The 26,151-nt window shown below is 42.9% G+C and overlaps 1 protein-coding gene across 6 annotated transcripts in view; it reads right to left on the minus strand.

The window, feature by feature from the left end:
* Positions 1 to 26,151, minus strand: part of IGF1 (insulin like growth factor 1) — a 112,030-nt gene that overhangs the window by 58,494 nt on the left and 27,385 nt on the right. The gene's annotated exons all lie outside the window — the stretch shown is intronic.

Raw genomic sequence — 26,151 nt, forward strand, 5'->3', positions numbered from 1 at the left:
GCCTAGAATGCCCTTTCTCCTTACCTCCACCTCTTGGAACCCCTCGCTTCCTTTGAAGCACAGCTTAGATGAAACCTCCTCTTCAAGGCCTTTCCTCATCCCTCCTTCTGTCCTCTCTGCCTTTGCCTCTTTAGCTCTCTCTCCTCTTGGTCTACCTCAGTCTCTTTCTCCCATATGACTCTTTCTTTTTCTCTTTCCTCTCCATTTGTCTCTAACTTTCTTCTCTCTATCTATAGCTCAGTCTCTATCTCTCTCTTTGTCTCTGTCTTCACTATCTTTCCCCCCAGAATTACGAATCTATGATGTAGAGAATTCCTGGTGAAGAAACTTTCTCTACCAAATCTGATTAGTAGTTCCATTTTGTAGTTTTAGAAACTTGTGTGAGGAGGTTATATGAGTTGCCCAAGTGCATACAGCTAAGACCAGTTTGAGGTAGGCCCCAAACTCAGGTCATCCTGACTCCTGCTCCAGCATTCCACCCACTGGGTCACCTGGCTGTCTAGATACTTAATTTGCTTATTAAACTGAATTGAATTTAGGGTTCCCATGGGCAAGATCTCTTTCCTCAAACCTAAATGTGGCCCAGAGTTCATGCTCTGTGTTTCCCTAGGTTTTAAGTATCCAAAATAGACATATTGTCACACAAAATACAGCTGCTATGTCTATAAGCTCTTATCCTGAGCCATAAACGATATTAAGAATGCTTAAGTAATCGATCTACCTATGTTGGCTTTGAAATAATAATCAAATGACAATGTGAAGCACGTAGCACCGTGCCTGGCACATAGTAGGCACTTAAACATGTTTATTCCCTTCTTCCCCTTGAGAGGAAAAATCTTGAATAAGTAATTTAATTCAATTCATCAAACATTTATCAAATACCCTGCACTTGACTGGCCCTAGAGTCTTTCCTCAAGGAGCTTACCCCCTACACACAAGGGTAAACACAAGGTAATCCAAGAAGGGAAGAACCATTAACAACTAGGCTAGAGTGATCAGGGAAGACTGCCCAGAGTAAGGGAGACCTGAACTGAATCTTGAAGGTAGATTGGGATTCTGCAAGATGGTGGTGGGGAAGGAGCACAAAAATGGATTTTCATCATTTCTGACCAGTCCACTGCTTAATGAAAGTGGTAGAATAGAAGAGCATTGATCTTGGAGTCAGAGGACGTGGATTCAAATCTCATCTCTCTCACTACTTGTCTTGCCATGGGTAAGTCATTTTCCTCCTCTGGGCCTCAGTTTCCTCATCTGTAAGATGAATGAATTGAACCAGATGGTCTTTAAGGCCCCTTCTAGCTCTAAATCTATAATCCTATGATCTTGGCAAGGCAAATCACTTCACTTTTCTGGGCCTCAGTTTCCCCATATGTAAAGTAAGGAGGTTGGACCAGATGGCTCCAAAAGTCCCTTCTAACTCTAAATCTATGCTCATCTGATTCTTTATTTCTCTTATCACAGTTAGAAAAGTGAGGATCTAGTAAAAATCTTTAAGAGAAAATGGCTTTGTATTAGTATGCATTGGGTGCTGGTATCTCCAATGGAATGGAATCTGCCCAAATCAGAATTATTAAATGTTCTAGCCCATTGATGGCCTTTTCTCTGTGGTCCTCAGATTCTGATTCATTAGAATGGACAAATGGACAAATACATCATTTTGTTCATGGTAGTCTTGAGGCCTTGTGCATTGGAACCGATCCCAAAGAGATTGTGGAACTGAACTGAGTTCAGTTGAATTGAATGTCTCCATGGGGATCATAAGTATTTACACTTTTGCTGCAGCCACAGCACATGCTTTTATTTGTGATCCCCATGGTGCCTAGCATAGTGCTGGCCACCTATTAAGGGCACAAATGTTCCATGAATAGGTTGATTTATTTGATTGACAAGAGCCCCCAGATGAGAGAGGTTTAGATAAGTCTCACAGATGGAGAAGCAGACAGTAATTTTTAATAATGAGAATTCAACACCTGGCATTCGGGGTCTTTCCCTTATTTTACTTGGCTTAGGGATGGCAAAGCCTGAAAAGGATTTATCATACTGAGGTGTTTTGTTGAAATAGACACTGTGGTGCAATGAAAAGAACCCTCAATTTGGAGATGGAGGAACTGGGTTCTAATTGTTCATGCAAAACAAGTCACTTTGTGTTTCTGGACCTTAATATCACAGAGTCTCACAATTGTTTCTGCCAGTCCAGAATTTGTTTTGAGGCACTATCGTATCCTTATCCAAACAACTATAGTTGCTTGGAGGCGAATTGGGGACAGTTCAGGTGATTTTCTGCCTTACTCCACCATCTTGGCTCCCAGAAGTCAGAATCTCACAATTAGAAAGGACCTCAGAGGCCATCTAGATCAAAACCCTCTCTATCATACCTGAGAAATTTTTGCTTTTGAGATGGCCAATGAAGGGGGAATCCTCTGCTTCCAAAGTAGCCCATTTCATGATTCAAATTGTTAAAATTGTTTCCTTATATCCAGCCTAAATTTGCCTTTGCAACTTTTACCCATGATTCCTTGTCCAGCCCACTGGGGCCGAGCAGGAAAAGTCCAACTCCCTTTTATTTATTAGCTCTTCAAGTACTTGAAGACAGCTATCAAGTCTCTTTTTAAGAATTCTTTAATACAGGCTAATGCAAACCCAACCCCACCCCAAACTTCCCTTGACTATTTCTGAACAAGTCACAAAAGGATAAAAGAGAATCATCCTTCACCTAATTCTTACATGGCAGGGTCTTGAAAAAATTGAATGATGCCTGGCATCCTGAACTGAGGAAGGAAGGGTCTATGTAATCTGGAAGCTGTTCAATTTTTAAAAGAAGAGTAATTTATTATTTGTGAATCATGAGACTCTTAATCATCTAAATGGTCCTGGCTAAAGTTATGATTAGCCAAATGGAGGATAATGTACAAATGTACAAATCCAACTACTTAAATATGTAAGCACTAAGAAGGGAGCAAATTAAGGGGTCTTTCATTCCTAAGCCCTACTCTGGTGAGTGAGTGAGTGAGTGAGTGTGTGTGTGTGTGTGTGTGTGTGTGTGTGTGTGTGTGTGTGTGTGTGTGATATTAACTGTTTTAAATCAAAGAATGGCCTGTGGGGCAGGAAATGCAGGTTGCAAACCATGGGAAGGAGCCACTGTGGCCCATATTTGGTTTTTCAATAATGCTCTTCAGCCTGTGTTTACATTCTCCTTTAAAGAAGAAGATAGTTGTTAATAATCCCTTCTTCAGTTATTTCCTTTCTGCTGCCTTGCTATGTTAGTCATTTTGGAGCTTGTCTTCTTGGGGAGACTATTTCTGGGAACGATCAGCCAAATGATCTCATTCGCTGATTGGAAAGCTAATTGGGTAAGTCCCCAAGGCTCACAGGAGACTCACTAAGTTGGTATCTCTGGGCTGGAGCAGCCACTTCCACCCTGCCAGCACCTTTCTGCTCCCAGCTGCCACCACTATGGATGGAGTCCTTTATAAATCTCACCACAGGAATGTCCTAGTAGCCAGTCTATTGCTCCTTCCGTAGGCCTGACTGAGTGCCCACTGTACTCAATGGAGTGCTGTGGCATAGGACCATGGGAGCAGATGGCATGAGATGTAACCTCAAAGAACAGGCTCTTCGGGACCAGTGTGAACAACATGGCATAGTAGACAGCTGACCACAGTGTGCATAGAAGGAGGCCTTGAACTAACTCTTCAATTGCTATAGTGCCTGAAATTCTTACCACTCCTATGAGTTAAGGCATTGGAAGTCCCATCCCTCCTGCACCTCTTAATAGAATGTAAGATCCTTGAAAACAGAAACTTTTCCCTCTTGTCTTTGTATCATAAATGCTCAGCACAGTGCCTGGCATGCAGTAGTTTTCTAATAAATGCTTGCTCATCTGGATTGTATCAACCATGAACACTTTAACACAAATTACCCCACATGGGGAGTGGTGTTCCCAAAAGATTTTTCCTAGGTTTGGCAGCACATAGGGGCCTTATCTATTACTGACAGGATGAAATGGAGAGCATGGCGCATGGCTTTGCAGTTCATACCAAGGTGGAAAGAATTGGGTGAGAAAAGTCACTTTGTCCATTTCAAGAAACTGACATCAGGGACAAAAAGAAATTGGATAGACAAAGACTGGCATGACATGAGTCCTATTCAGGAAAATACCTAGTATTATCAACCTAGAATTTGAATCAATGCTAGAAACCATCTCATCCAACTCTTTCATTTTTATAGTTGAGGAAACTGAGACCCCAGGGAGATTTAAGTAAATTGCCCAACCTCACACTAATAGTACTCAAGAGAGGCAGGTTTTGAACCAACAAGGTTGGTTCTAATTAATCAATTCCTCTTAATTCCAAAGCTGATTCTGCTTTCATTGTACAATCCATGGGCCATGCTTTCCCCCAACCTCAACATGAGAGAATTGGGTGGAACTATTATGACCAGATATTATGAGGTATTATCATCAATATGAATTATGAAGCTAGGAGGCAAAGCTTCCATTATACTTGGCATTGGTGAGGATGTTAAAGAAGGATTTTCTATTTCAGCTGTTAGTTTAAAAAAAGTGGTGTGAAGTGGTGTGAAGAAAAAGGAAAAGATCCAGAAAAGAGCTAGAATGAACACCAGCCTGGAAAATGGGAGATTTATGAAGAAAAGGTTACAGAATGTTGGGAATTCGTTCTAGGAAATAAGAGCTCTCAGGGGAGTTAATGACTGGCTTCAGGTAGAAACAAAGACTGCTTCAACATGACCAGTTTTCTTCACGTCCACAGAAGATTGGCCAAGGTGAAGGGCTCAGGCTGTGTCAGGCCAGCGACCAGTCAGACATAAAAAAGAATTTCTGGACTCAAGGAAGATGAAAAATCATCATCTCTAGGGAACCTTTAAAAATAAGAACTCAGTCTTTTCTCAATTTACTTACTCTCCCTGGGTCTCCGTTTCCTAAATGATAAAAATGAAAGAATTGGACAAGATGGTTTCTAACATCGCTTCAAACTCTAGGTCAATAGTAGTGAGTAGGTTTCTTTCTTTTTATCCCTTGGATAGGACTCATGTCATGCCAGTCTTTTCTCTTGGATGGCTTTAGACAGGAGTTCTTGACTTTTTTGTACCTTTAGCAGTCTGGTGAAGCCTAGGGACATCTCAGAATCATGTTTTTAAATGCATAAAATAAATAATATTACAAAGGAAACAAATTATATTGAAATAAAGATATCTATATGATATATGTATGTATGTGTGTATCCATCCATTCATTCATCTATCTATCTATCTATCCATCTATCTATCTATCTATCTATCTATCTATCTATCTATCTATCTATCTATCTACTCATCTATCCATTCACCTGTCCATCTGTCTGTCTATCTACCTACCTATCTATCTACTCTTCTATCCATTCACCTGTCCATCTGTCTATCTATCATCTATCTATCTATCTATCTATCTATCTATCTATCTATCTATCTATCTATCAATCCATCTACTTATCTATCTGTTTACCTGTCCATCTGTCTATCTATCATCTATCTACCTATCTATTCATCTATCCATTCACCTGTCCATCTGTCTATCTAGCTATCATCTATCTATCCATCCATCCATCCATCCATCTATCTATCTATCTATCTATCTATCTATCTATCTATCTATCTATCTATCTATCTATCTATCTATCTATCTATTCATCTATCCATTCACCTGTACATCTGTCTATCTATCTATTTTTTCCCAACCAAGTTCATGGACCCCCTGAAATCTATCCACAGACCACTTAGGGGTCCATGGAGCCCAGGTTAAATGCCTTTGGCTTCAGGATAGAGGGAGAGGTTTAGTGTGGAGGACTGAATGAGAGACCTGGCATCAGGAAGACTCCCACCTTAGCTACTCAGCTCAAATCCCACTTTCAAGCTATATGACTCTGTCTTCACTTTAATCCTCTGGGCCTCAGTTTCCTCATCAATAAATAAGGAGGTGGGACTTTTTTGATGATCTCTTGCAGCTCAGAATCTATGACCCCATAACCTCTTGGGGGTTATTTTTCATTGTGTACTCATCATCCAGGTTCCTAGGCTTCCTCCGTCCCACACTAATAAGACAGGATATCTCACTGGGAAAGATCTAAATTTTTTTCTTATGAGTGGGGAGCACACTGGTGTGTTGCTCCAGCTGCTCCTCAGCTCAGCCCTAGAGAGAAGGCATGAGTTTTTGTCCTATTGGACCTTTTGGAGTGCCAGGGCACGTCTCTCTTATGTGGGGGTCCTAGGACCAAAGCCAGCAATATGGCGGATTCCCTTACGAAACAGAGAAGCAGAGCCTGCCGGTTACTAAAAGGATCTGAGGGGGCACCTAGTCTGACCCCTTCATTTTACTAACATGGAAGTTAAGACCCAGAGAGGTTAATGGTGACTAGCCCAAGGTCACACAGTTAATTAGTAGCAGATCCAGGGGCAGACCATAGAACCCCTGTTGACCCCTCATCCGGGGTTCTATTACGCCAGGCTGCGTCCTCAGTAAGTAATGTGTTTTTTTCACCAGAGTTGGGGGAAGACATATTTTGCAAACACAGATGTATGACTGAAAGTACACTTTGGGGATTTGGGATGTGGGTGGGAAAACAAATGGGAATAGAGAAGGGATTTCAGTGATGAGGAAGAGGTGGTTGGTATTTAGGCTGTGTGGAAAAGGACTGTTGTTTTCAAGTACAAATGAGATTCTGGGTGAAAGGCTTGCTGAAATAAGCCGAAAGGCACAGGGTATTTGGGGACTCAGTCTGGGGTGTAAAGAACAGAACAGTAATAATAAGAACTCAAATATCCAGAGCTCCACAGGACCATAGATTCAGAGGTGGAAGAGGCCTTAGATGACATCACATCTAACATCGATTTTACAGACAAGGAAACTGAGACCCAGAAAGGGACAGTGATTTGCCTAAGGTCACACGAGTAATAAGTGGGAGACTGTGATTCCAATCAGTCTTCTGACTGCAAACTTAGTCCTCTCTGCCCTGTACCAAGCAGCTCCACTTCTGTCTCTAGCCCTGGCATGGCTCCTGACCTCCAGGCCGAAGGGTGTTGGAGCCCGCTTGAACTGTCTCCTGAGAGCCAGAGCCAATTGTAAAAGTTTCGGTGTGAGTATTTATGCTTTGGAAATCGGCAAATGCTACAAATCAGGGCAGGATTGATTGTGTTGTTGACTTCTGGACTTAATAAAGTAATGTGAAGAATGAAGATGAAACTTGAATGTGTGCAGTAAGTGTATGCCTCCCCTGCCCCCACAGAGAGACAGTTGTTAAACATTTACCAACAAGCCCTGCCTCTTGACCTATCTGTAACAATTCAACCGGGATGTCTTGCCATCATGTCCAACTCAACATACCTCAGTTTGATTTTTCCCTTTTAATCTTTTCCCCAAATCTATTGGGACCTCCTTGGAGGTTGAGTAACTTGGCCAAGGTCATATGATTTATAAAAGGCAGAGCTAAGATTCAAACCAAGGGCTTTTGTTCAGTTGTTTCAGTAGTGTCTGACTCTTCATGACCCCATTTGGGGTTTTCTTGGCTAAGATACTGAAGCGGTTTGCCATTTCCTTCTCCAACTCATTTTACAGATGAGGAAACTGAGGCAAATAGGGTTAAGTGACTTGCCCAGGGTCATATGGCTAGTAAGTGTCTGAGAACAGATTTGGTCTCAAGGAAACGGGTCTTCCTGACTCTGTGCCCAGCACTCTATCTACTGCATCACATCAAACTCCAAATCCAGTTCTCTTTACATTATGCCATACTCCCTCTCTGTCATTCTTTCAAGTCTGACCTTCTCTATCTTCTCTGACAACTCCAGCTCACAGGAAGCCATTTTTCCTGACCTCCCTACAGACTTCTCATATAGGTGTATTGTTTGTAGAATCGGCATCTAGCATTTTAACTCCTTAGCCATTTTAAAGACATTTATATTTGACCATCAACCAAGAAGTAAGTCCATTGGTAGCAGGGACAGTTGTTGAGTGGTGTCTGCACAAGAGGAACCCTTCCCCTCACCCCCTTTTCAGTTCTTCTTTCCGTGTTGTTTTTCCAATTAGAATATAAGCTCCTTAAGAGCAGAAACTGTGTTGCTTGTATTTGTATGTATGGAACTTAGTGCAATAGTTGGCACATTGTAAGGATTTAATAAATTCCGTCTGTCCATTTATCTATCTGTCTATCTATCTATCTATCTATCTATCTATCTATCTATCTATCTATCTATCTATCTATCTGTCTGTCTGTCTGTCTGTCTGTCTGTCTGTCTGTCTGTCTATCTATCTATCTATCTATCTATCTATCTATCTATCTATCTATCTATCTATCTATCTATCTATCTCTATCTCAAATGAAGATTAGTTTGGTTCCAGGTGAGTGAGTTTTTTGCTTTATTACTGATAGTTTTGGGCCTGATTTCTCATCACCCTTTGTCAATTTCCTTCTCTAAGGGGCACCTGGGTGACAGCTGGGGGAGTGATGTTGTAGGTGGTGGGGTGGGGGGTGGCCCAGGAATGCCAAACAGTTGTGTTGGAAAGGGCTGGAGCTCAGTGTGGTTTGTTTTTTGGATTTTTCCTTTTTTTGGTCTGGTTTGGCCCTTGATGTAAAGGGTGACATAGGGGTAGTCTTGCTAAAATCCATGCTCCAATCTAGCCAATGAGCATTCATGCAGTTCTGATGGGAGGTGTGGGGAGCGTTACACATACTCCTTATCCCATTGCTTGATGTTGCAAGTCTAGCCTGGAGGAGGAAGATTATTGTTCTTCCTCCTTGGGGTAATCTTGCTGTATCAGGTCACGTAGCAGGGCTCCAAAAAAAGCTGTTTCCCTTGAATTCTAAAACATTGCTCCTATGCTATAAAGTGTCAGCTTTTCTCTTTGCAGTCTGGTCTTATTCAGCCTCCATGTGCAAGACTTATGTCATACAGTCACGTACTTGCTCTTCTAGCCAAAATGGTCTCCTGGCTGTTTTGTGCACCCAACATTCCATCTCCTGCCTTTGTACAGCCTCTCTATTCACCTCCCCCCCCCCACTTCCTCCTGTCCTTCCTCCTCACTTCTCTTTTGGAATTCCTAGTTCCCTGCACCTCCTCCATAAAGTCTTTCCTGCCCCCCCTGCCCCAAATCACTGTGTATTTACTTATCTACAAACATATTGCCCTCCTCCACTCATAGAATATAAACTCCTTGAAGGCAGGCTCTATTTTTTTTTTTGTATCCTCAGCAATAGCACTCCACTTGTTATTCTTTTCTCCTTACAACTGAAATACACATTCCATTTCATCAGAGGTCATAGGAAGAATGACCAAAAGCTAGAAGGGCTCTCAGAGGTCATCTAGTCCAACTATGCTCATTTTATATCTGAGGAAACTGAGGCTCAGAAAAGTGTGACCTGTTCAAGGTCACACAAGTAGTATCAGAAGTGGGGTCTGAGGGTAGGTCCCTTGATTCTAGTCTGTGCTATTTCTCCAGGAACAAGATGCCTCCAAACTCCCAGGTAATTATCAAACAACTCTTCTCTTCTTAAATAGATAGCTTAAGGGTGGATAGAAGTAGTCAGATATAGTGGCCAGAGCTCATTTCTGTTGATCAGAAGGTTTGTGGTCAAGTTCTATTTAAGAAGTGATTATTGAATTGAATTAAATGTTATATTCCCCTAGGAGAATAGAAACTTCTTCAGGATAGGAGCTGTCATTTTGGGGGATGGAGGAGATGTGCTGTATTTTGCCCCCACCTAACATAGTACCTTGCATACAGAAAGGGTTTAATAAATGCCCATTAATCTTTGTTGACTCTCAGGAGATGATCTGGATGTTTAGTAATGGCTCCTAGAATTTGCAGAAAGGAAAACAGGGCAAGTGAGGATAAAGAAATTCTCTAACACATCTGGCTAATGGATCGGGTGTATAATGGCTCAGTAAACAGTCATGCATTGAAATGTTTCTGTGCCTAAGTTGCTTTGATGCTTGGAGCCAAACTTGTCATATGGGTAGGAAGAGTGATCATTGAGATGCGGTTTTTTGAAGGGTGCCAGGAAATCTCTCCTGAAACTCTCTCTTTCCCCATCCCTGATGCTTGGTCATTGATGCCTGAAATGCCACCATGAGAGGTCGTGAAGGCATTTCCCCTAGTTAAAATGCAAATGTGCTACCTCTTAACCTTTCTCACCTATTAATGCTTTAGTGTGCTCCCAGGGAAAGAATTTAACTGATTCTTTCCAGTCGGCCCAGCCCAGCAGCTCAGAGGTTCTTACGATGGACAGCCAGAGGGGACTAGCCAAGCCTGAACCTAATTTTCCACATGAAGAAACTGAGACTCGAAGATGTTAAGTAAATTGCCCAAAGTTACACCGGTAGAAACCAGCAGAATTGGGAGCTGAACCCAGAAATTCTGACCCTGAATTCTGTGCTTTGTCCCCAGAACAGGTTAATTATACAATAGGTTAGTTCTAGGGTGGAGTGGGGAGGGGTGGCATAGAGGCAAAAGCAGACTTGAGTAGGGCACTAGAGAGGCCATTCCCAGGGAGCTGAGAAAGAGAAGATGGGAGACCAATGGTGGTGGGTAAGAGAGGGAGGAGAGAAGGTGCCCAAGATGAAGTTGGCCTACTTCACAATTGAGCCCAGACCCCACCAGAGGAGGTCTGGGGGCTTGTTCTCTCCTTTTGTGTATATGAGGGTGGGTTGTGCCCTCTTGTCCCTCCTTCTGTCACCCTTCTGGCCTTCCCCCTCCCAACTCTTTACCCAGGTATCACACAGGTCCCCACAGGAGAAAGATCAGCAAAGAGCAATAGGAAATCAAGTCTAGGGCAGGGAGAGATGAAGGAAAAACTCACAGAGAACCAAATTAGTCTTTTTGTGTGTGTGTGTGTGTGTGTGTGTGTGTGTGTGTGTGTGTGTGTGTGTGAGAGAGAGACAGGCAGACAGAGACAGACAGAGACAGAGATGTATTAAGGTCTTGCCTGGTGACTTTATTAGGGTGGGGGAAACTTCTGGAATGGAAACACCCTCCATGGATGCAGATTGGCAACATCTGTAAATTGTGGTCCTGGAGACCTTAATTTCTGGGGACACTGAGTGAGAGTTGAAGTCCCTTTCCCACCATCACAAAGCTCATGCCCAGGTCTTCCTGATTTCAAGGTCAGTTCTCTGTCCTCCCTGCCATTCTTATGTGAAGTATGAGTTCATGATGTATGAGTGGGATGAGTAATAGTGATGCCACCTTGGAGACCTTTGCTTAGGCTGCTAGACACCGAGACAGCTTAGCTAGTGAGAGTGGAATGGAACACTTCTCTCCCAAGCCCCAGGTCCCCTCACACAATGGCTTCACCTTCCAAGTCTGGATCATTACACAGGAGAGAGAAAAGGACTTAGCTGCAGGAAGGAGGGGGAAGAAAAAAGGAGATGGGGCCCTTGGATTCTGGAAGGAAAGAGAAGGAGCACTTTGGGAGGAGGGAGCGAGAGAGCACTCCACCACTGTGAAAGGGAAAAGAGAGCATTGTGTCTCTGGGATGGGGAAGAGGGAGCACTGTGTGTCTGGAAGGGAGGAGCAGGAGTACTCTGCCTCTGGGAGGAGGGTGAAATAGGAGCACTCTGCCAATTGTAGTAGGGAGAACAACCACATTCTGCTTCCCAGAGGAGGGAGAAGAGGACACTTCCCTCTTCCAAGATCTTCCTGGGGAAAATGCCAAAGAAGCACAAATCTTTTGGCACCAGACAGTGCTTTGCTCAGGTTGTCTTCTTGTGATGAAGTTTCCAGGAGGGAGGAATGTGATGTCACCTCTTTGGGAGTCAGCTAAGGGCAACCAGCCCTCACGAAACCGATCATGTTCTTTGCCACCTCCTTGTGTCTGGTAAATAAGAGATGGGGTGGTGGCGGGGTATGTATGGTCTGGGGTGGCTGGGGAGGGGTGCCAGGGTGGGACTCATTCTAAATGACTCCTGAAGGCTATGACAGGTGAAAGTCACAGGATCAGAGACTGAGAGCTAGAAGCCATTTCAGAGGTCACCTAGTCTACCCCCCCCACCTGCCCATTTAACAGATGAAGAAACTAAGGCCACAGATGCTGAGCAACAGCCTGACAGTTTTCAGGTCTTAAGTGACACAGTCAGGACTTGAACCCACATCCTCCAACTCCAAATTCAAATGCTCCTTATTCCTGTACCAAGCTGCTTCATCAATATCGAGCTGGGAAAATAAAACCAGTAGCTAACATTTCTATAGAATTTTAAGGCTTTCCAAGTGGTAAACATATATCATCTCATTGGATCCTTACAGTAACTCTAGGTGCTGCTGTTACCCCAGTTTTACAGATGAGGAAACTGAGCCGTGGAGGGGAAATGACTTAGATGATCATAGCCAGAAGGGGTCTCAGAAGCCATCTTGCCAAGCTCCCTGTCTGCATTCTCACCCCCTCTAATCCAGCCTCCCTGGAGGGGCCAAAGCACTTCTAGGATGAATGCAGATTCCTCCGATTAGCGTTTGAAGCCCTTCATGACTTGGCTGGAATATTCTTTTCTAGCCTTACCATATATTATTCCCCTTCACACACTTTTTTGGTCCAGAAAAACTAGTCTTCTAGTGACCATCTCCTGCCTCCATGACTTTACACAGGCTGAGCCCCATGTGCTTTTCCTCCTCACATTTGCCTCTGAGAATCTCTAATTTCTTCAAAACTCAGCTCAAGTTATACCTTCTACACAATCCATTTTTTTTTTGCTTTTCCAAGATGGCTTCCTTGCAACTGACTGTTAATTTTGTATATATTCATTTATGTATATCCCTACCCCAGAGAATGGAAGTACCTTGAGAAAAGGGACTGCTTAATTTACTTTTTTATCTTCAATGCCTAGCACAGTGCCTAATACCTAGTAGATACTTAACAAATATTCATTGATTATTGATTACAAAGTTGATCCTTAAATGTTTCTATGACTTCCTGAATGGGCACTCCCTCCACTGGTTCAGACTGCAACCTATCCTCTTTAATTCCATGCGATTCTTGCCCTTGCCCTTCCATAAATCCTCAACATAAGACTTACTCAATGTATCAGAGAACTGTGCAATCTGTGATACTCTTCCTTATGTTTAGCCCCAATCTACCTCCATCTACTTTTTATCTACTGGTCCCCTTTAGGGCCAAGGCAAATATAATCTAATCCTATGATCTCAAAATAGGCGTTTTCTTGAAAAGTTGGGCATCAGTCAAATTGTTCAGGTTTAAAACATGCTCAAGGAACTCCATATTTCAGCTAGAAAGTTCTTCTGTAATTAGCCTTGTACATGTGCAATTGCCTAGGGTCACACAGTCTACTTTTCACATGCTGAGTTTTCTGCTGAGACACAGCAAGGTGGTGAACCGAGCTAGGGATGAGAAGACCCAAGTTCTAGCCTCAATTTAGCCAGGTATCATGTGACCCTACCCAAAGAAGGTGACCTCTCTGAGCCCCCTCCTCCACAAAATGAGAGGCATGGCCTGGACAATCCTGGATACTCCCTCTAGCTCTGTAACTCTGACTGGGCTAGAGTCAGAGATGCTTTTCCAAAACTTTAAATGTTTCCCTTTATAGTCCTTGATAGTTGGTACAGTTTAATACAGCAATTTTCGGAGTGTGGTCCATGAACTCCTGGGTGACCCTAAGACCCTTTCAGGAGGTCCTCTAGGTCAAAACTATTTTCATAATAATGGTAAGATGTTATTTACCTATTAAAACACCGCTCCTTTTCTTTAACATGTCTGTGTGAGGCTAGATTTTCTTCATATATTTCAACCAAAACAGACTGAATGCAGAAGCAGATATGAGAACCCAGCTGTCTTCTATTAAGCTAGACATTAAAGAGATCTTTAAAAAATATGTAAAACAATGCCACTTTTCTCATTAAATTTTTTTTTCTCGTGGAAGATAGTTACTTTTCCTATATATACTATTTGTATTTACATTTAAATATCAATAATTATTTTGAAATATTTTAAAAATCCAGTTAATTTCTAGTATGATAAATGTCAACAAATGTAATCCATGTAAATGGAAACTCTTTAGTAATTTTTAAGATTGTAAAGGTATCCCCAGATGACAAAGTTTGAAAACCACTGATTTAATGGATTGAGTGCTGGACTTTGGAGTCAGCAGACACCTTGCTGATTGTCCTGGGGGCCCATTGATGAATTATGGGTTAAGCATCAGGAATGTGCTGTCAGTTTCAGTAGCAGCCAAAAAGTAGATGATTCAACAGTATATATTCAGTGTCGACTCTGAACCAGGGACTGTGCGAAGACAAAATGGAACCGTCCTTGACCTCAAGAGGCTTCCACTCTCTCTCAGGAGAGAAATACCCAAATAAGGATAGACTATCTCTCCTCACCTATCTCTGAGAATGCCTAGTTTCCTTCAAAGCTAATAATAACAGTAATTCCCATTTATTTATATAGTGCTTTAAGTTTTGAAAAGTGGTTTACAAATACTATTTAATTTTATCCTCACAACATATATAAGTTATATAAGAATATAAGTGCTATTATTTATTATTTAGTTTAGGAAAGTAAAGAGAGTTTAAGTGACTTACTCAGGATCACAGCTAGTAAGTAGCTGGGATCAAATTTTGACCCACATCTTCTTTTAGGTGGGGTGTGGGGGGAGGAAGGGGAGGAGGCATCTTAAGATAAAAATGAAACAGTTCTTGCCCTCAAAGAACTTATATTTTATCAAGGGATATATACTCGTGTGTGTGTGTGTGTGTGTGTGTGTGTGTGTGTGTATCTATTCTAGACACACACAAAATAGAGGGATTGAGATTGGAGCTGTGATTTTATTGGTATAGGTAAATACCAGGTGAAAAAAACTCCCTCTTTTAATGTAGATGAGCACCTTTCCTGCCATTTCTAGTCTTTGAGAGTTGTTTATGGTGGTGACAGATTGCCTTGGGTATCATAGTCTGTACGTGTTAGAGGCAGGACTTGAACCCTGGTCTTCATATAATGGAATGGACTGAGGGCATGCTCAGTAAAGACCTCATGTAGAAGGGGGTGTTTATGCTGAATCTTGATGGAAACTAGGTGTTCTCCAAGGCTGAAGTGAGGAGGAAGAATTTTCGTAGAAGCATTTTATTATCTTTCTTATAAGGTAATCAGTCATCCAATCAGCACTTATTAAATACCTTTTATGTGTCAGACACTGTGTTGAGCACTAAGAAAAAAACCCAAACAGAATGATGCCTGAGGATGGTGTCATGGACAGAATGCTGGACACAGAGAAAAGGAAGACACGAATTAGAATCTACCAGCTGACTTTGATCAGGTGTGTGACCCTTGACCAGTCATTTCAGCTCCAAGCCTTCTTATCAGTAGGAATGCAGCTAGTCCTCTTAGTCTAGGGTGGGGAGGCTCACATGAGCTCTTTTAAGTAAAGGGTTTTTGGAATCCTTAAAGCCCTATAGAAACCCTGGCTCTCACTAGCCCTTCTTTCTCCAAGTTCCATGCTTTCTTCACTTCCCTCTAAATTTTCCCTGCTTCATCTGAGCTCAGAGCCAAACCCGATTTGCATTTCCACAGCTATCATAGAAAGTGTCCCATTAGCAGAGCAAGGGAGCCCCACACAAGTAGCTGAGTCTGCGGTTTTAGCTCCTAGAGCAACCAGCTGCATTTCCCTTTGGGCCCTGACTTTCTGACTTTGTTTGTGAGACTTCTTTACTGGGCCTGTTCCTGGCAGCTCTCAACCAGTAATGGGAAGAGATCAACTCCATGACGTTCTCCCTGGAGATAAATAAAGCTCCAAGTCACTTACGTGACATTAAGCTTACTTTGGGAGGAAAAGAGGGGAAGGCAGGTTGTTTTATCAGTTTTTGGAACTTCCAGTGTGGGAACTTCCTCATTCAGATAGGCAAGCCTATAATTTATAGTATTAGAATTGCCTGAGACATTGAAAAATTAAGTGAGTTAGCTAGTATGTATCAGAGGCAGGATTTGAACCCAGGCTTTCCTGACTCTGCTATTTGTGATATCGTACTGCCAGTCATGACATAAAGTTAGAAGGAATAGAATCTCTGGGAAGCTTCAAAGCCCTCTTTGCGCTCTCTCTCGTGTTCTCTCTCTCTCTCTCTCTCTCTCTCTCTCTCTCTCTCTCTCTCTCTCTCTCTCTCTCTCTCTCTCTTTCTCTGTCTCTCTGTGTGTGTAGGCAGTTACGGTTAAATGATTTGCCCAGCGTCACACAGCTAATGTTTGAGGACAGCTTTGAACTCAGATCCTGACTCCAGTGCTCTATCCACCCTTGCCTGAACCCCCTTGCTCTTGAAGGCCACTGTAATCCCTTCAATTTGAAGAGGATGGTAGCTGTTTCTGTGCCATAGAAAACAGAGCTGGAACCAATGAGCCTGTCTTTCTTTCAGATTTAATCTCTTTCAGTGAAATAAGCCTCCTGGACTTAACGCAGAGCCAGTCCTTCCTGTTTTCACTTGCCTGCCATCACATTTGGGTGCTGCTAGCCCCTAAAACTTGGAGAGCTTGTCAGAGGTAGCCTCTTCAGTAGCCAGGACTGAGGTGGTTTGCGGGTGTCAAGAAAAGAGGCAAATACGTACATGATACCTTTGAAAGCTCACTGTTTGGAATCACAGAGTCAAAGAATTTGAGAGTTAGAAGGAAACTCAGCCACCATCTCACCCAATCCATACTAGAAAAGGATCCCAACTATAACAAACCCAACAGAGGCTTATGCAGTCTCCCTTGAATAGCTCTCTCCAGGGGGAACTCACCATCTCTTGAGGCAGTCCATTTTACAAATTCTAGTTGTTAGCAAGTTATTCCTGATTATCAGTCCTCTTTTCAAGATCTGCCCACTGATTGAATGGCCCCACCTCTGAGTTTGAATGGAATCCATCAAATTTCTCCTTCACATGCCAGCCCTTGGAATACTTGAAGACAGCTATCCTGTCTTCACTGACCCTTCTCTACTCCTTTTTTAATTTTTATTTTTTGAGGCAATCTGGATTAAGTGACTTGCTCAGGGTCACACAGCTAGTATGTGTCTGAGGCCAGATTTGAACTCCGTTCCTCCTGATTCCAGGGCCAATGCTCTATCTCCTACACCACCTAGCAGCCTTGACCCTTCTCTACTCTAAGCTTAACATACTTCAATCAAATCAGGAGATTTGATTTGGGCAATTCATTTCACAATTCTGGGCTTTTTCATCACCTGTAAAATGAGATTTGTCTACATGGCTGCTAAGGTGCCTGCTATCTCAGAACCCTAAGAACACTCCAAATAAACAAAGATTCAAGGCAATAATGTGGAGGAAGAAATAAGTAAAGAAAATGGCACCAGGGAAATGGAGATCAGAATGTGGGTCAACATAGTGACAGTGAATAGGAGTCAGCATCTCCGAATAGAGTCATAGATGGGGCGGGGGGATAAGGGGATTCCTGAGAGACTCAGATTCTAGCCCTGGCTGGACATCCCAGGGGCATCCTATCAGCTCCGGTGCCCAGGAAGCTCTGTTATGTGATATGCATTCCAGAGACATGTGGGAAAAGAGAAGAAAAGGAGGCAGAGCTTGGTAGAGAAGAGATGTCGGTAAGAGAGAAAGAAAGGGGAGCTTGGGAAGACCTCCGTCATCTCCAAAGTATCCCAGATCCAGATAAGTAAGCCATTCCTCTCTGCTCAGTTCCTTCTCTCTTTCCAGCCAGTTGTCTGACAGATGCCACCCTCTCCTCCCATCCCATCCCCAACCTTTACTTGTGTAGGTCTCCCTCCCTGGAATGACTTCCCAACTCCATGTTACCTATGGGAATATTCAACATTATTTAAGGGCCAGACAGGAAGACCTGAGTTCAAATCTAGTTTTGGATACTTACTATCTGGGTAACTCTGTCTGGTTCTCTCTCCTCATCTGTTGAATAGGAATAATGATAGCACCTACCTCCCAGTTTGCGGTGAAGAAAAAGCAGACAGTATTTGTAAAGCGCTTTGCAAACCTTAAAGTGCCACATAAATGCAAGCCTAGCCTCTAATGAGAGAGGTTATTTCACTTTCTCACTTCCTTTGGCTTTTTATGCCTCTACCTCAGCACTCCAGCAACATTTTTCTTAAAGTTTACTTTTTAGGTTCATATCCAAGGTCTCCTCAAAGTGGGGAGAAGAAAGATACTCAATGTAGAATTTGAATCAGGTATGGGACAGGTATTTATTTCCTACACTCAGAAGAAATGCTTAACGTAAAGTCTCACAAGCCTACATTGGCAGAAAGACTTAAAGAAGAGGCAATAGTAACACCCGTTATACTCTCTTAAGAGGTTGATACTTAAACCTCATCTAAACAGAAGTCTTTTTGGGGAATGAGCAGCCCTTTTACATTTAGGATACATTGATTCATTACCTAAGGGTACTTATCTCCCATGGTTGTCCTGAGATTCAAATGAAATGGTCTATTAAAAGAAGATAAGGATGAGACCTGTGATTATACCTTCTTTTTACTTTTTTTTCACTTTTTACTTTCTTCAGCACCTTTTTTGCCTAGGACCCTGAGAGTGCCTCACACAGTCAGTAAGTGTCAGAAGCAGACTTGAACCCAGATCTTCCTGGTAATCTCTGTAGAGATCCACTACTTCTCTCCAATGTTTTCAAAGCTCTTCACAAATTCTAGAGTGATATATGAATGCTAGTTAGTCATGCCTAGGAGAGGATGATGCCTAGAGTGAGCCTTCAAAAAGAATTCCCTGGTGAACTCTCACTTGGAAAGAGAGAGCCTGAGCAGGGCTAATATAAAAGGGTTGGGGCCTTGGGACTTGTCAGAGCAATTTCGTCTTGAAACTCATCAAAGCGCAAAAGTAATTAAGGGCAGAGATCTCTTCTGGAGAGCAGCCCCCACCTTGCTAAGTACTCCAGCCTGAAAAGAAATGTGCTGGGTTAGGAACACCTGTGAAAACCTGTGAACCTCTGACTTCAATGTGAAGAAAAGAATTTTAATTAAATAAGTTGTTTCTGAGCCTTTCACTGGAAACTGAGGGTTAGAGATATAGGCCTCGGGGACCCTTTTCACCTTTTTGCCCAATCCTGGCTCTTGAGCCTAAGAATCTGGCCTAAGCCTTCTGAGAAAAGAAGGTTCAGCTCATAGGTTTTGAGCTGGAAAGAGGTCATCTTGTTTACTCCCCTCCTCTCATTTTACAGATGAGAAAACTGAAGGCCATAAAAGCGATAGGATTCTAGATCTAGGAGGGATCTCATCTAGTGCACCTCTACTTTACAGATGAGGAAACTGGGGGTTTGGGTCCAAGGCCATATAGGTAGTAAGTATTAGAGGTGGAATTTGAACCCAAGTCTTCTGACTCCATTGTTCTTTTTATCATACCATACTGTCTTTGACTGCTAGAGCTGCTATGCGGAGGAAGGATTATAGGGCAGAGAGATTAGAAATAAGGACACAGATTTGGAAGCTATTGCAATGATCTAGGTGAGAGATGATGTGGCCTTTGGTCATGGGGAGCAGTGCTAGACTTGGAAACATGGAAGACCCAAGTTCAAATCTTGGCCTCAGACACTAACTAGCTATGTGACCATGGGCAAGTCTCTTAACTAGTCTCAGTTTCCTTATCTATAAAATGGGGATGATAATAGCACCTACCTCCCAGGGTCGTTGTGAGGATCAAATAAGAAAAATTTGTAAAGCACTTTGCAAACCTTCAAGTGCTACATGTGCAAGCCACTATTTCACAAGTCAGGAAACCAAGGCCCAGACAGGTTATAGAATAATAGCTTTGGAGCCAGAAGAGGATCTTAGAGATGATCTAGTCTCGGCTCCTCATTTCACTGAGGAGGAAACTGAGCTCTGGAGAGAGGCACAGTGACTTGGCCACTGGTAATTAAGTTGCTTATTAGGTAGGTGTATGATTGTAGGCAAATCTCTTCCCCCTTTTGGCTTTCATTTTCCTCCTTTTCAGAATGAGGGGGTTGGAGCAGATCATCCCTAAAGCCCCTCTGAGCACTGTGATTCTCTGAAGACAGCTTCTTAATTTAAACCCATCTGCAGTATCAAAACCCCCAACAAAGTAGGATTTTCAAGCATAAACTCCAGAAGGCGCTTATTGATAGGAATTCCCTTCTTTCCTTGGAGCCTTCCTTTCCCCCTCTCAAAGGATACGTAGCCACCTTTCCCAATTGCTAACTTGGCCCTGTTTCTCCAGGCTGATTCTCCTTAAGCAATCATTTGAAGGGATAATGCTGAGGAAATGATGAAAGCTGTTTCCATTTTAATAGTCTAAGGCATGAGTCATAAAATGAGGCTCTAGTGGGGGGAGAGGAAAGAAAGGGGAAGAAAGAAAGGGAGAGAGAGGAACAGGAGATTCGGAAGCATGAGGGATGGGGGAATGGAGGGAAGGAGAGAGGTGACAGGGAGGAAAGGGAGCAAAAGGAGAGAGGAAAGGGAGAGAAAAATAAGGGGGATGTGGGAAGGAAGGAGGAAGTAAGAAGTAAAGGTAGAAAAGGAAGGGAAGAGAAAAGGGGGATGAGGAAGGAAAGAAGGAAAGGAAGAGAAGGGAGGGAGACAAAAATGGGAGAGAAAGAAGGCAGAGGGAAGGAGGAAGGGAGGGAAGGAAGAACAGGATGTGAGATTGGAAAGAAGAAAGGTTAGGAATTTAGTTTTGTCCCCCATTAGTGGGGCATCAGTAGGTGTTTAAAATCATACTCATGGTAATTCTAGTAATTTGTTCTTGTAGATTAGCTCTCTACATGTTCCTGTGAGCCTGTGCTCAGAACTGAAAAGATATTAGGCTGCTGGCCTGAAGGACAAGGGCTCCTTCCTTTTTCTATTAATTAAGCAGTCAGTCAAGGACTTATGAAGAGCTGATTATGTACTGATAGCAAGGAGAACAAATGATTACATATACACTCGGATCCCTCTCATCTGGTAAACTGAGAGCTTCCTTGAAGACGAGCATAGAGGTTTTGGGAATGTCTTCGTATCCCTAGCACCTAGTACATTGTCTTGACCAATCTATTTGGAGGGGATGCGGAAGGCTAGACCTGGGATTGTATTGGTACAGAGAACTCCCGGAGTCTCTCCACCAATACAGATCACCATCTGCTCTGTAACACAGTCATGGAGAGTTGCCATAGTGATGGGAGGTAAAGGGATTTATTTGCCCAGGCTCACAAGGCTATTGTGTGTTAGAGGTAGTCCTCGAACCCAGATCTATCAAGGACAGTTGTCTAGAAGTGCTGACAGATGTTGTATCCAGGCCAATGTAGGTCAAGGTAAAAAAAGCCAAAAGGCTGGCCTTGCACACAGTAGGCACTTAAGATATGCCTGCTGGATTGGGGATGAGGTTGATTGGCATTGTATTAGCCAAAATGGGAAATTCAAAGAAAAGACTCAGCCCTTGTCTCCAGGAAGTTTATGATTCAATTTAGGGACATGATCCCCACCTACAAAGAATTTATAATTTTTTTGAAAAGCAATAGTTAAAAAAAAAAGGATCTACAGGGGAAATGTTTAAACTACCTGAGAGAAAACCCATTGAGAGTTTCTGTTTCTATCCAGATAGCCAATATATTCATTTCAAATCATGCATATATTTTTAAGCTAGTTGACTATGGCATGGTAGAGCTACAAGGTATCTTTTACTAGGCAATACTTAACTGATCCAGTCATTAAGTTCTGCCACTTCCATCTGTGCCTTTGGGCAAGTTATGGGCACCCCTCTCTGCACCTCTGGTCTCCTTAAGAGGAAAATGGGAGGCTTGGACTAAGATGACTGTTAAGATTACTTCCAGCTCCAGACTGTTGAGCCTAGTTGGACTTGGAGTCAGGAAGACCTGACTTCCAGTTCTACTTGTGACACTTGCAAACTGCGTGGCCACAAACAAGTCACTTAACCTTTATGGGTCTCAGCTTCCTCATCTTTAAAATGGACATAAAATGGTACCTACCTAGTCAGGGGGCTGTAAGTCTCAAGAGAGATCATAGGATCATAAATCTAGACCTGGAAGCATCCTTGGAGACCATCTACTCCTACCTCCTCAATTTTAGCAGGTGAGGAAACTGAGGCACAGAGAAGAAAAGAGACTTGTAAACCCTAGACCTTTCAAGCTAGAACCCTCTTTTCCCTTGTACCACAGTGCCTTCTGTTAACATATGTAAAACTAATTTTAAAGCACTACAGAAATATCAGTAATTTTTACTGTATTATACGAAAATGGCACAACTACATTTATTTTTTTAATCTCTTCTCCAGACATTTCCCTAGTTCAAAATGGATCTCCCTCAATCAGGGAGGTCTTACTGTAACAATAAAAAAAAAATTTAAAAATACCATCGATGAACAAACACAGTTCCTTTCTTTCAAGTGGCTGAAACCATTTCACATCATGTTATCTCACCCCATGCTTACGCCATCTTTGTGAAACTACTATAACAGATACATTTGACAGATGACCACAGAAACGTGCATTGTCTTGCTCAATATTCCCCACCAGGTCAGCAGCTGGGCCAGGTTCCTGAAACAAGGAGCCTGACTCATAACCTCATTGTGTCTCCACTGTATTCAGCTTCTCTGGGTAGATGTTTCCCGAGAAACTGTTGTTTTTCACCTGGGTGACCGGCATCTATGAAATCACTTAGCTCAGCAATGAGAAGCAATTGCTAGTATAGAGAATCAGAGATTGATTCTGGTCCTTGGCATGGGACTTGCTCTGGCTCCCTTATGGATGCTAAGGAAAGTCTTACTCCATCCTAAACCCACTCCAAGGGTGATTGAGAACACCTTCTGACGGCTTTAGGAAGGAGACAGGCCAGACATGCGAACCCATGAAATCCAGTCATTTGCATGCATCCCCCTACCCCTTCTCTTTTATGACCTCATTTGAACTCTAACAGAAATGCCTATCATGGGGCCCATGACATTGATAGTTCAATTCCTGGAAGGATGCTACCCAAAAAGACACTCCCTAGTGGTTGTCATGGGAATTAAAGGCATTCTGCCTTGAAGAAGCCCACTTGATTTTAGAGGTTGTCCCTAGCAGATATAACCCTATATCAGTGACAGAAAGGTCACATGATGCACACACGCCCAATCCAGAAGGTCAGCCCCTAGCTGAGCTTGTCAGGGCATCTGGATCCCGAATGGAATCAAGCAGTCAACAAGCATATGTTAAATACCTACTATGCCAGAAACTGTGCCACAGAAACTCTGGGGATAAAAAGAAAGGTGAAAACAGCATTTCAGAATGCTCAGGCAATGTTGTTTCTGACTCTTGGCATTAGCCAAGGTGGCCACCAAATGTTAAGGGGGAGGGGAGGGAGGGCATTGGATTCTAACAAAGGACAATTATCTCCTCTTTCTTCTCCCAGTCTTAGGGCAGGATATCTAGGCATGCCCTAGGTTAAGCTTTGGTTTGCTTGAAGGCTGTTTACTAACAAGGAAGGACAAGATAAACTCAACCATCATGCAGATGACCATGGGGGACTTTCCAATAGGTCATTAAGTGGAGACTAAAGTCCTTTAGGATCCTGGGATCCAGAGCTAGAAGAAACCTTATAGATCTTCTAGACCACCTTGCTTTTTTTTTTTTTTACAGATGAGGAAACTGAGTCTGAGAATGGTTTAGTGGCTTGTCTGTGGTAATAAGCAGTGTGGTATGATGGAAAGAACTTGATTTAGAATCAAAACACCTTCCTTTCTTTCTTGGGGCAGGTAGGTGGCGCAGTGGATAGAGCGCTGATCCTGGAGTCAGGAAGACCTGAGTTCAAATCTGGCCTCAGACACTTGACACTTACTAGCTATGATTCCCTGGGCAAGTCACTTAACCCCATTGCCTAGCAAAACCAAAACCAAAGCATCTGATTCCAATTTAGGGGTGTGTGTGTGTGTGTGTGTGTGTGTGTGTGTGTGTGTGTGTGTGTGTGTGTAAGACTCTGAGGCATTTCCCCTTCTCTGGGCCTCAGTTTTCTCAGCTGTAGATTGAGGAGGTTGAACTAGATTGCATGGGAAGTCTAAGCTATGACAATTTGGAAGTTTCATCACCACTAATTAGTGACAAGACCGAAACTAGAACTTTTCTTCTAAGGGCTAGAAGAGTCTTTCAACGTCATCTGGTTGTTCAGTTGTTTCAGTCATGTCCTATTCTCTGTGGCCACATTTGAGGTATTTTTTTTTTTTGGCAAAGAGACTGGAGTGGTTTGTTATTTCCTTCTCCAGCTCATTTTACAGGTGAGGAAACTGAGGCAAACAGGGTAAAGTGACTTGCCTAGGGTCACAAGGCTAGTGAGTGTCTAAGGCTGCATTTGAACTCAGGAAGATGAGTTTTCCTGACTCCAGGACTGGCACTCCGGCTGCCCCTTATTTTACAGATGAGGAAACTGAGGCCGAGAGAGGAAAGTCACTTACTCAAGGCCACACAAGTAGTAATCAGCAGAGCTTTACTCTATCCCCAATCCCTCTTATTCTAAATCCAGAGCTCCTTTCATCATCCCACTCTGCCCGTGGTAAAGCCAGACCTCGGCTGCCCTTCACCAAGTCCCGAGAGAACTTTTGGGACGGGATGTTTAGGAACAAAACTAGGGGAAGGCTCATTTTTAAGAGACACTTTTCAGATCCTGTTTCATATTTCAGATTGGATGAGACAAGCAATTCAATGGGGATTGAATGAGTCAGAAGATTAAAATGGGATGTATAGTCTTTAATCTTCAGGCCGCTGGGTAGGATCCAGACCAAACTGATATTAAAAAAAAAGAAAGAAAGAAGAGAAAGGAGAAAAAAAGAAAAAAAGACTTTGTGATTTGATTTTTTTTTAAAAAAACAGGTCTAGGGGCTTAAGGCAGTGATCTCAGTATTTCAGTCTTGTCCCTTGCTACTGGGTGTCCCATCCCTGGGGTTCCTCATAGTTGCAGTTCTCAGTAGAGAAGTCTCAGGCAGAAGAAGCATGGAACCAGTCCTCCCTTCTCACCTCTCCCACTCTCTCTGCTGAAGCATTCTGTTAGCGAAACTACAGGAGGTGGAACAGGGGTGGGGGGAAGAACAGGGGAAGGGAGGAAGGGCCGTGGCCACCCACAGTGTCATTCCTGGGTTCTGATTAAAGAGCAGAATGCTGGTCCTGACATTCTCGTTTTCCCCAAGACCTAAATCTGTTTTGATTTTTTGGCGGAGGGAGGGTTCAGGTTTCTCGGGAATGGTCCTGGATACTGCTGCTTTTTCGACTCACGACCTAAAGCTGCTGGGTTGGTTCCCCCCCCCCCCTTAGTCAAATGCACAGAGAGGGCAATTTCCAAAGTGACATTGCTATGGATCAGGGTTGCACAACAAGGTTATGTCAGCCTTCGCTTGGAAGTCGGGCTGTTGAGCAACTGCCACTTGGAAGAGAGAGGTCACACATAGAAACCTGTCCAGCAGTTCTAAGAATTTTATATCTTTAAAAAATGTTCAGTATATTTCTTTATGTGTTAAGGCCCTGGTCTTTCCAGACTCCTGTTAGTATTTTTCCAGAAAGCTCCAGTGAACCTGGGATCTGAAAATCATTTTCCCCTGACAGGCTAAGATCCGTTGGGATCTTTATTACAGTCTACATCGAAATCAGGAAAGGGCACTGAAAAGGCCTAAGGTGGAGGGAGGAAGAAAGGGCTGCCCCCAAGACCCTCTCTGCTGTCTGTACCCTTACTCCTCCTACCCCTCAAAGCCTCCACTTGGGGCTTCGATGAACTCAATTTTAATTCCACACAACTTTCTATAGGACCTGATGGGTACCCTACATTTAGCTGGAGGCTGGGGATAAAATTAAGGGGAGAGATAAGGATTGGGTATGTGATATCCTTGCTCTGGGGAGCTCCTGGAAGAAGAAACTCTTTTTACTAATGTAGTTCAACAACTTCTCTGAACTTGGATAGCTGAGTAGAGTACTGAGAGTGACTTTTCGAGGGTCACACAGCCAGCATGTGTCAGAGGCAGGCTGGATGGAAGTTCTGGGGATATGAAGATTAAAAAAAAATGGAGTCTATTCTCAATGAACTTATGTTTCACTGGGGTAGACACACTTCAGTGTGCACACAGATAAATAAGTGCGCTCTCTCTCTCTCTCTCTCTCTCTCTCTCTCTCTCTCTATATATATATATATATATATATAATACGATAAATACAAAGTGATTTTGAGGGTGCAAATCAATACCAG

This window comes from Phascolarctos cinereus, unplaced genomic scaffold, assembly GCF_003287225.1.
Source record: "Phascolarctos cinereus isolate Bilbo 61053 unplaced genomic scaffold, phaCin_HiC Scaffold_1;HRSCAF=81, whole genome shotgun sequence".
Classification (NCBI taxonomy): Eukaryota; Metazoa; Chordata; class Mammalia; order Diprotodontia; family Phascolarctidae; genus Phascolarctos; species Phascolarctos cinereus.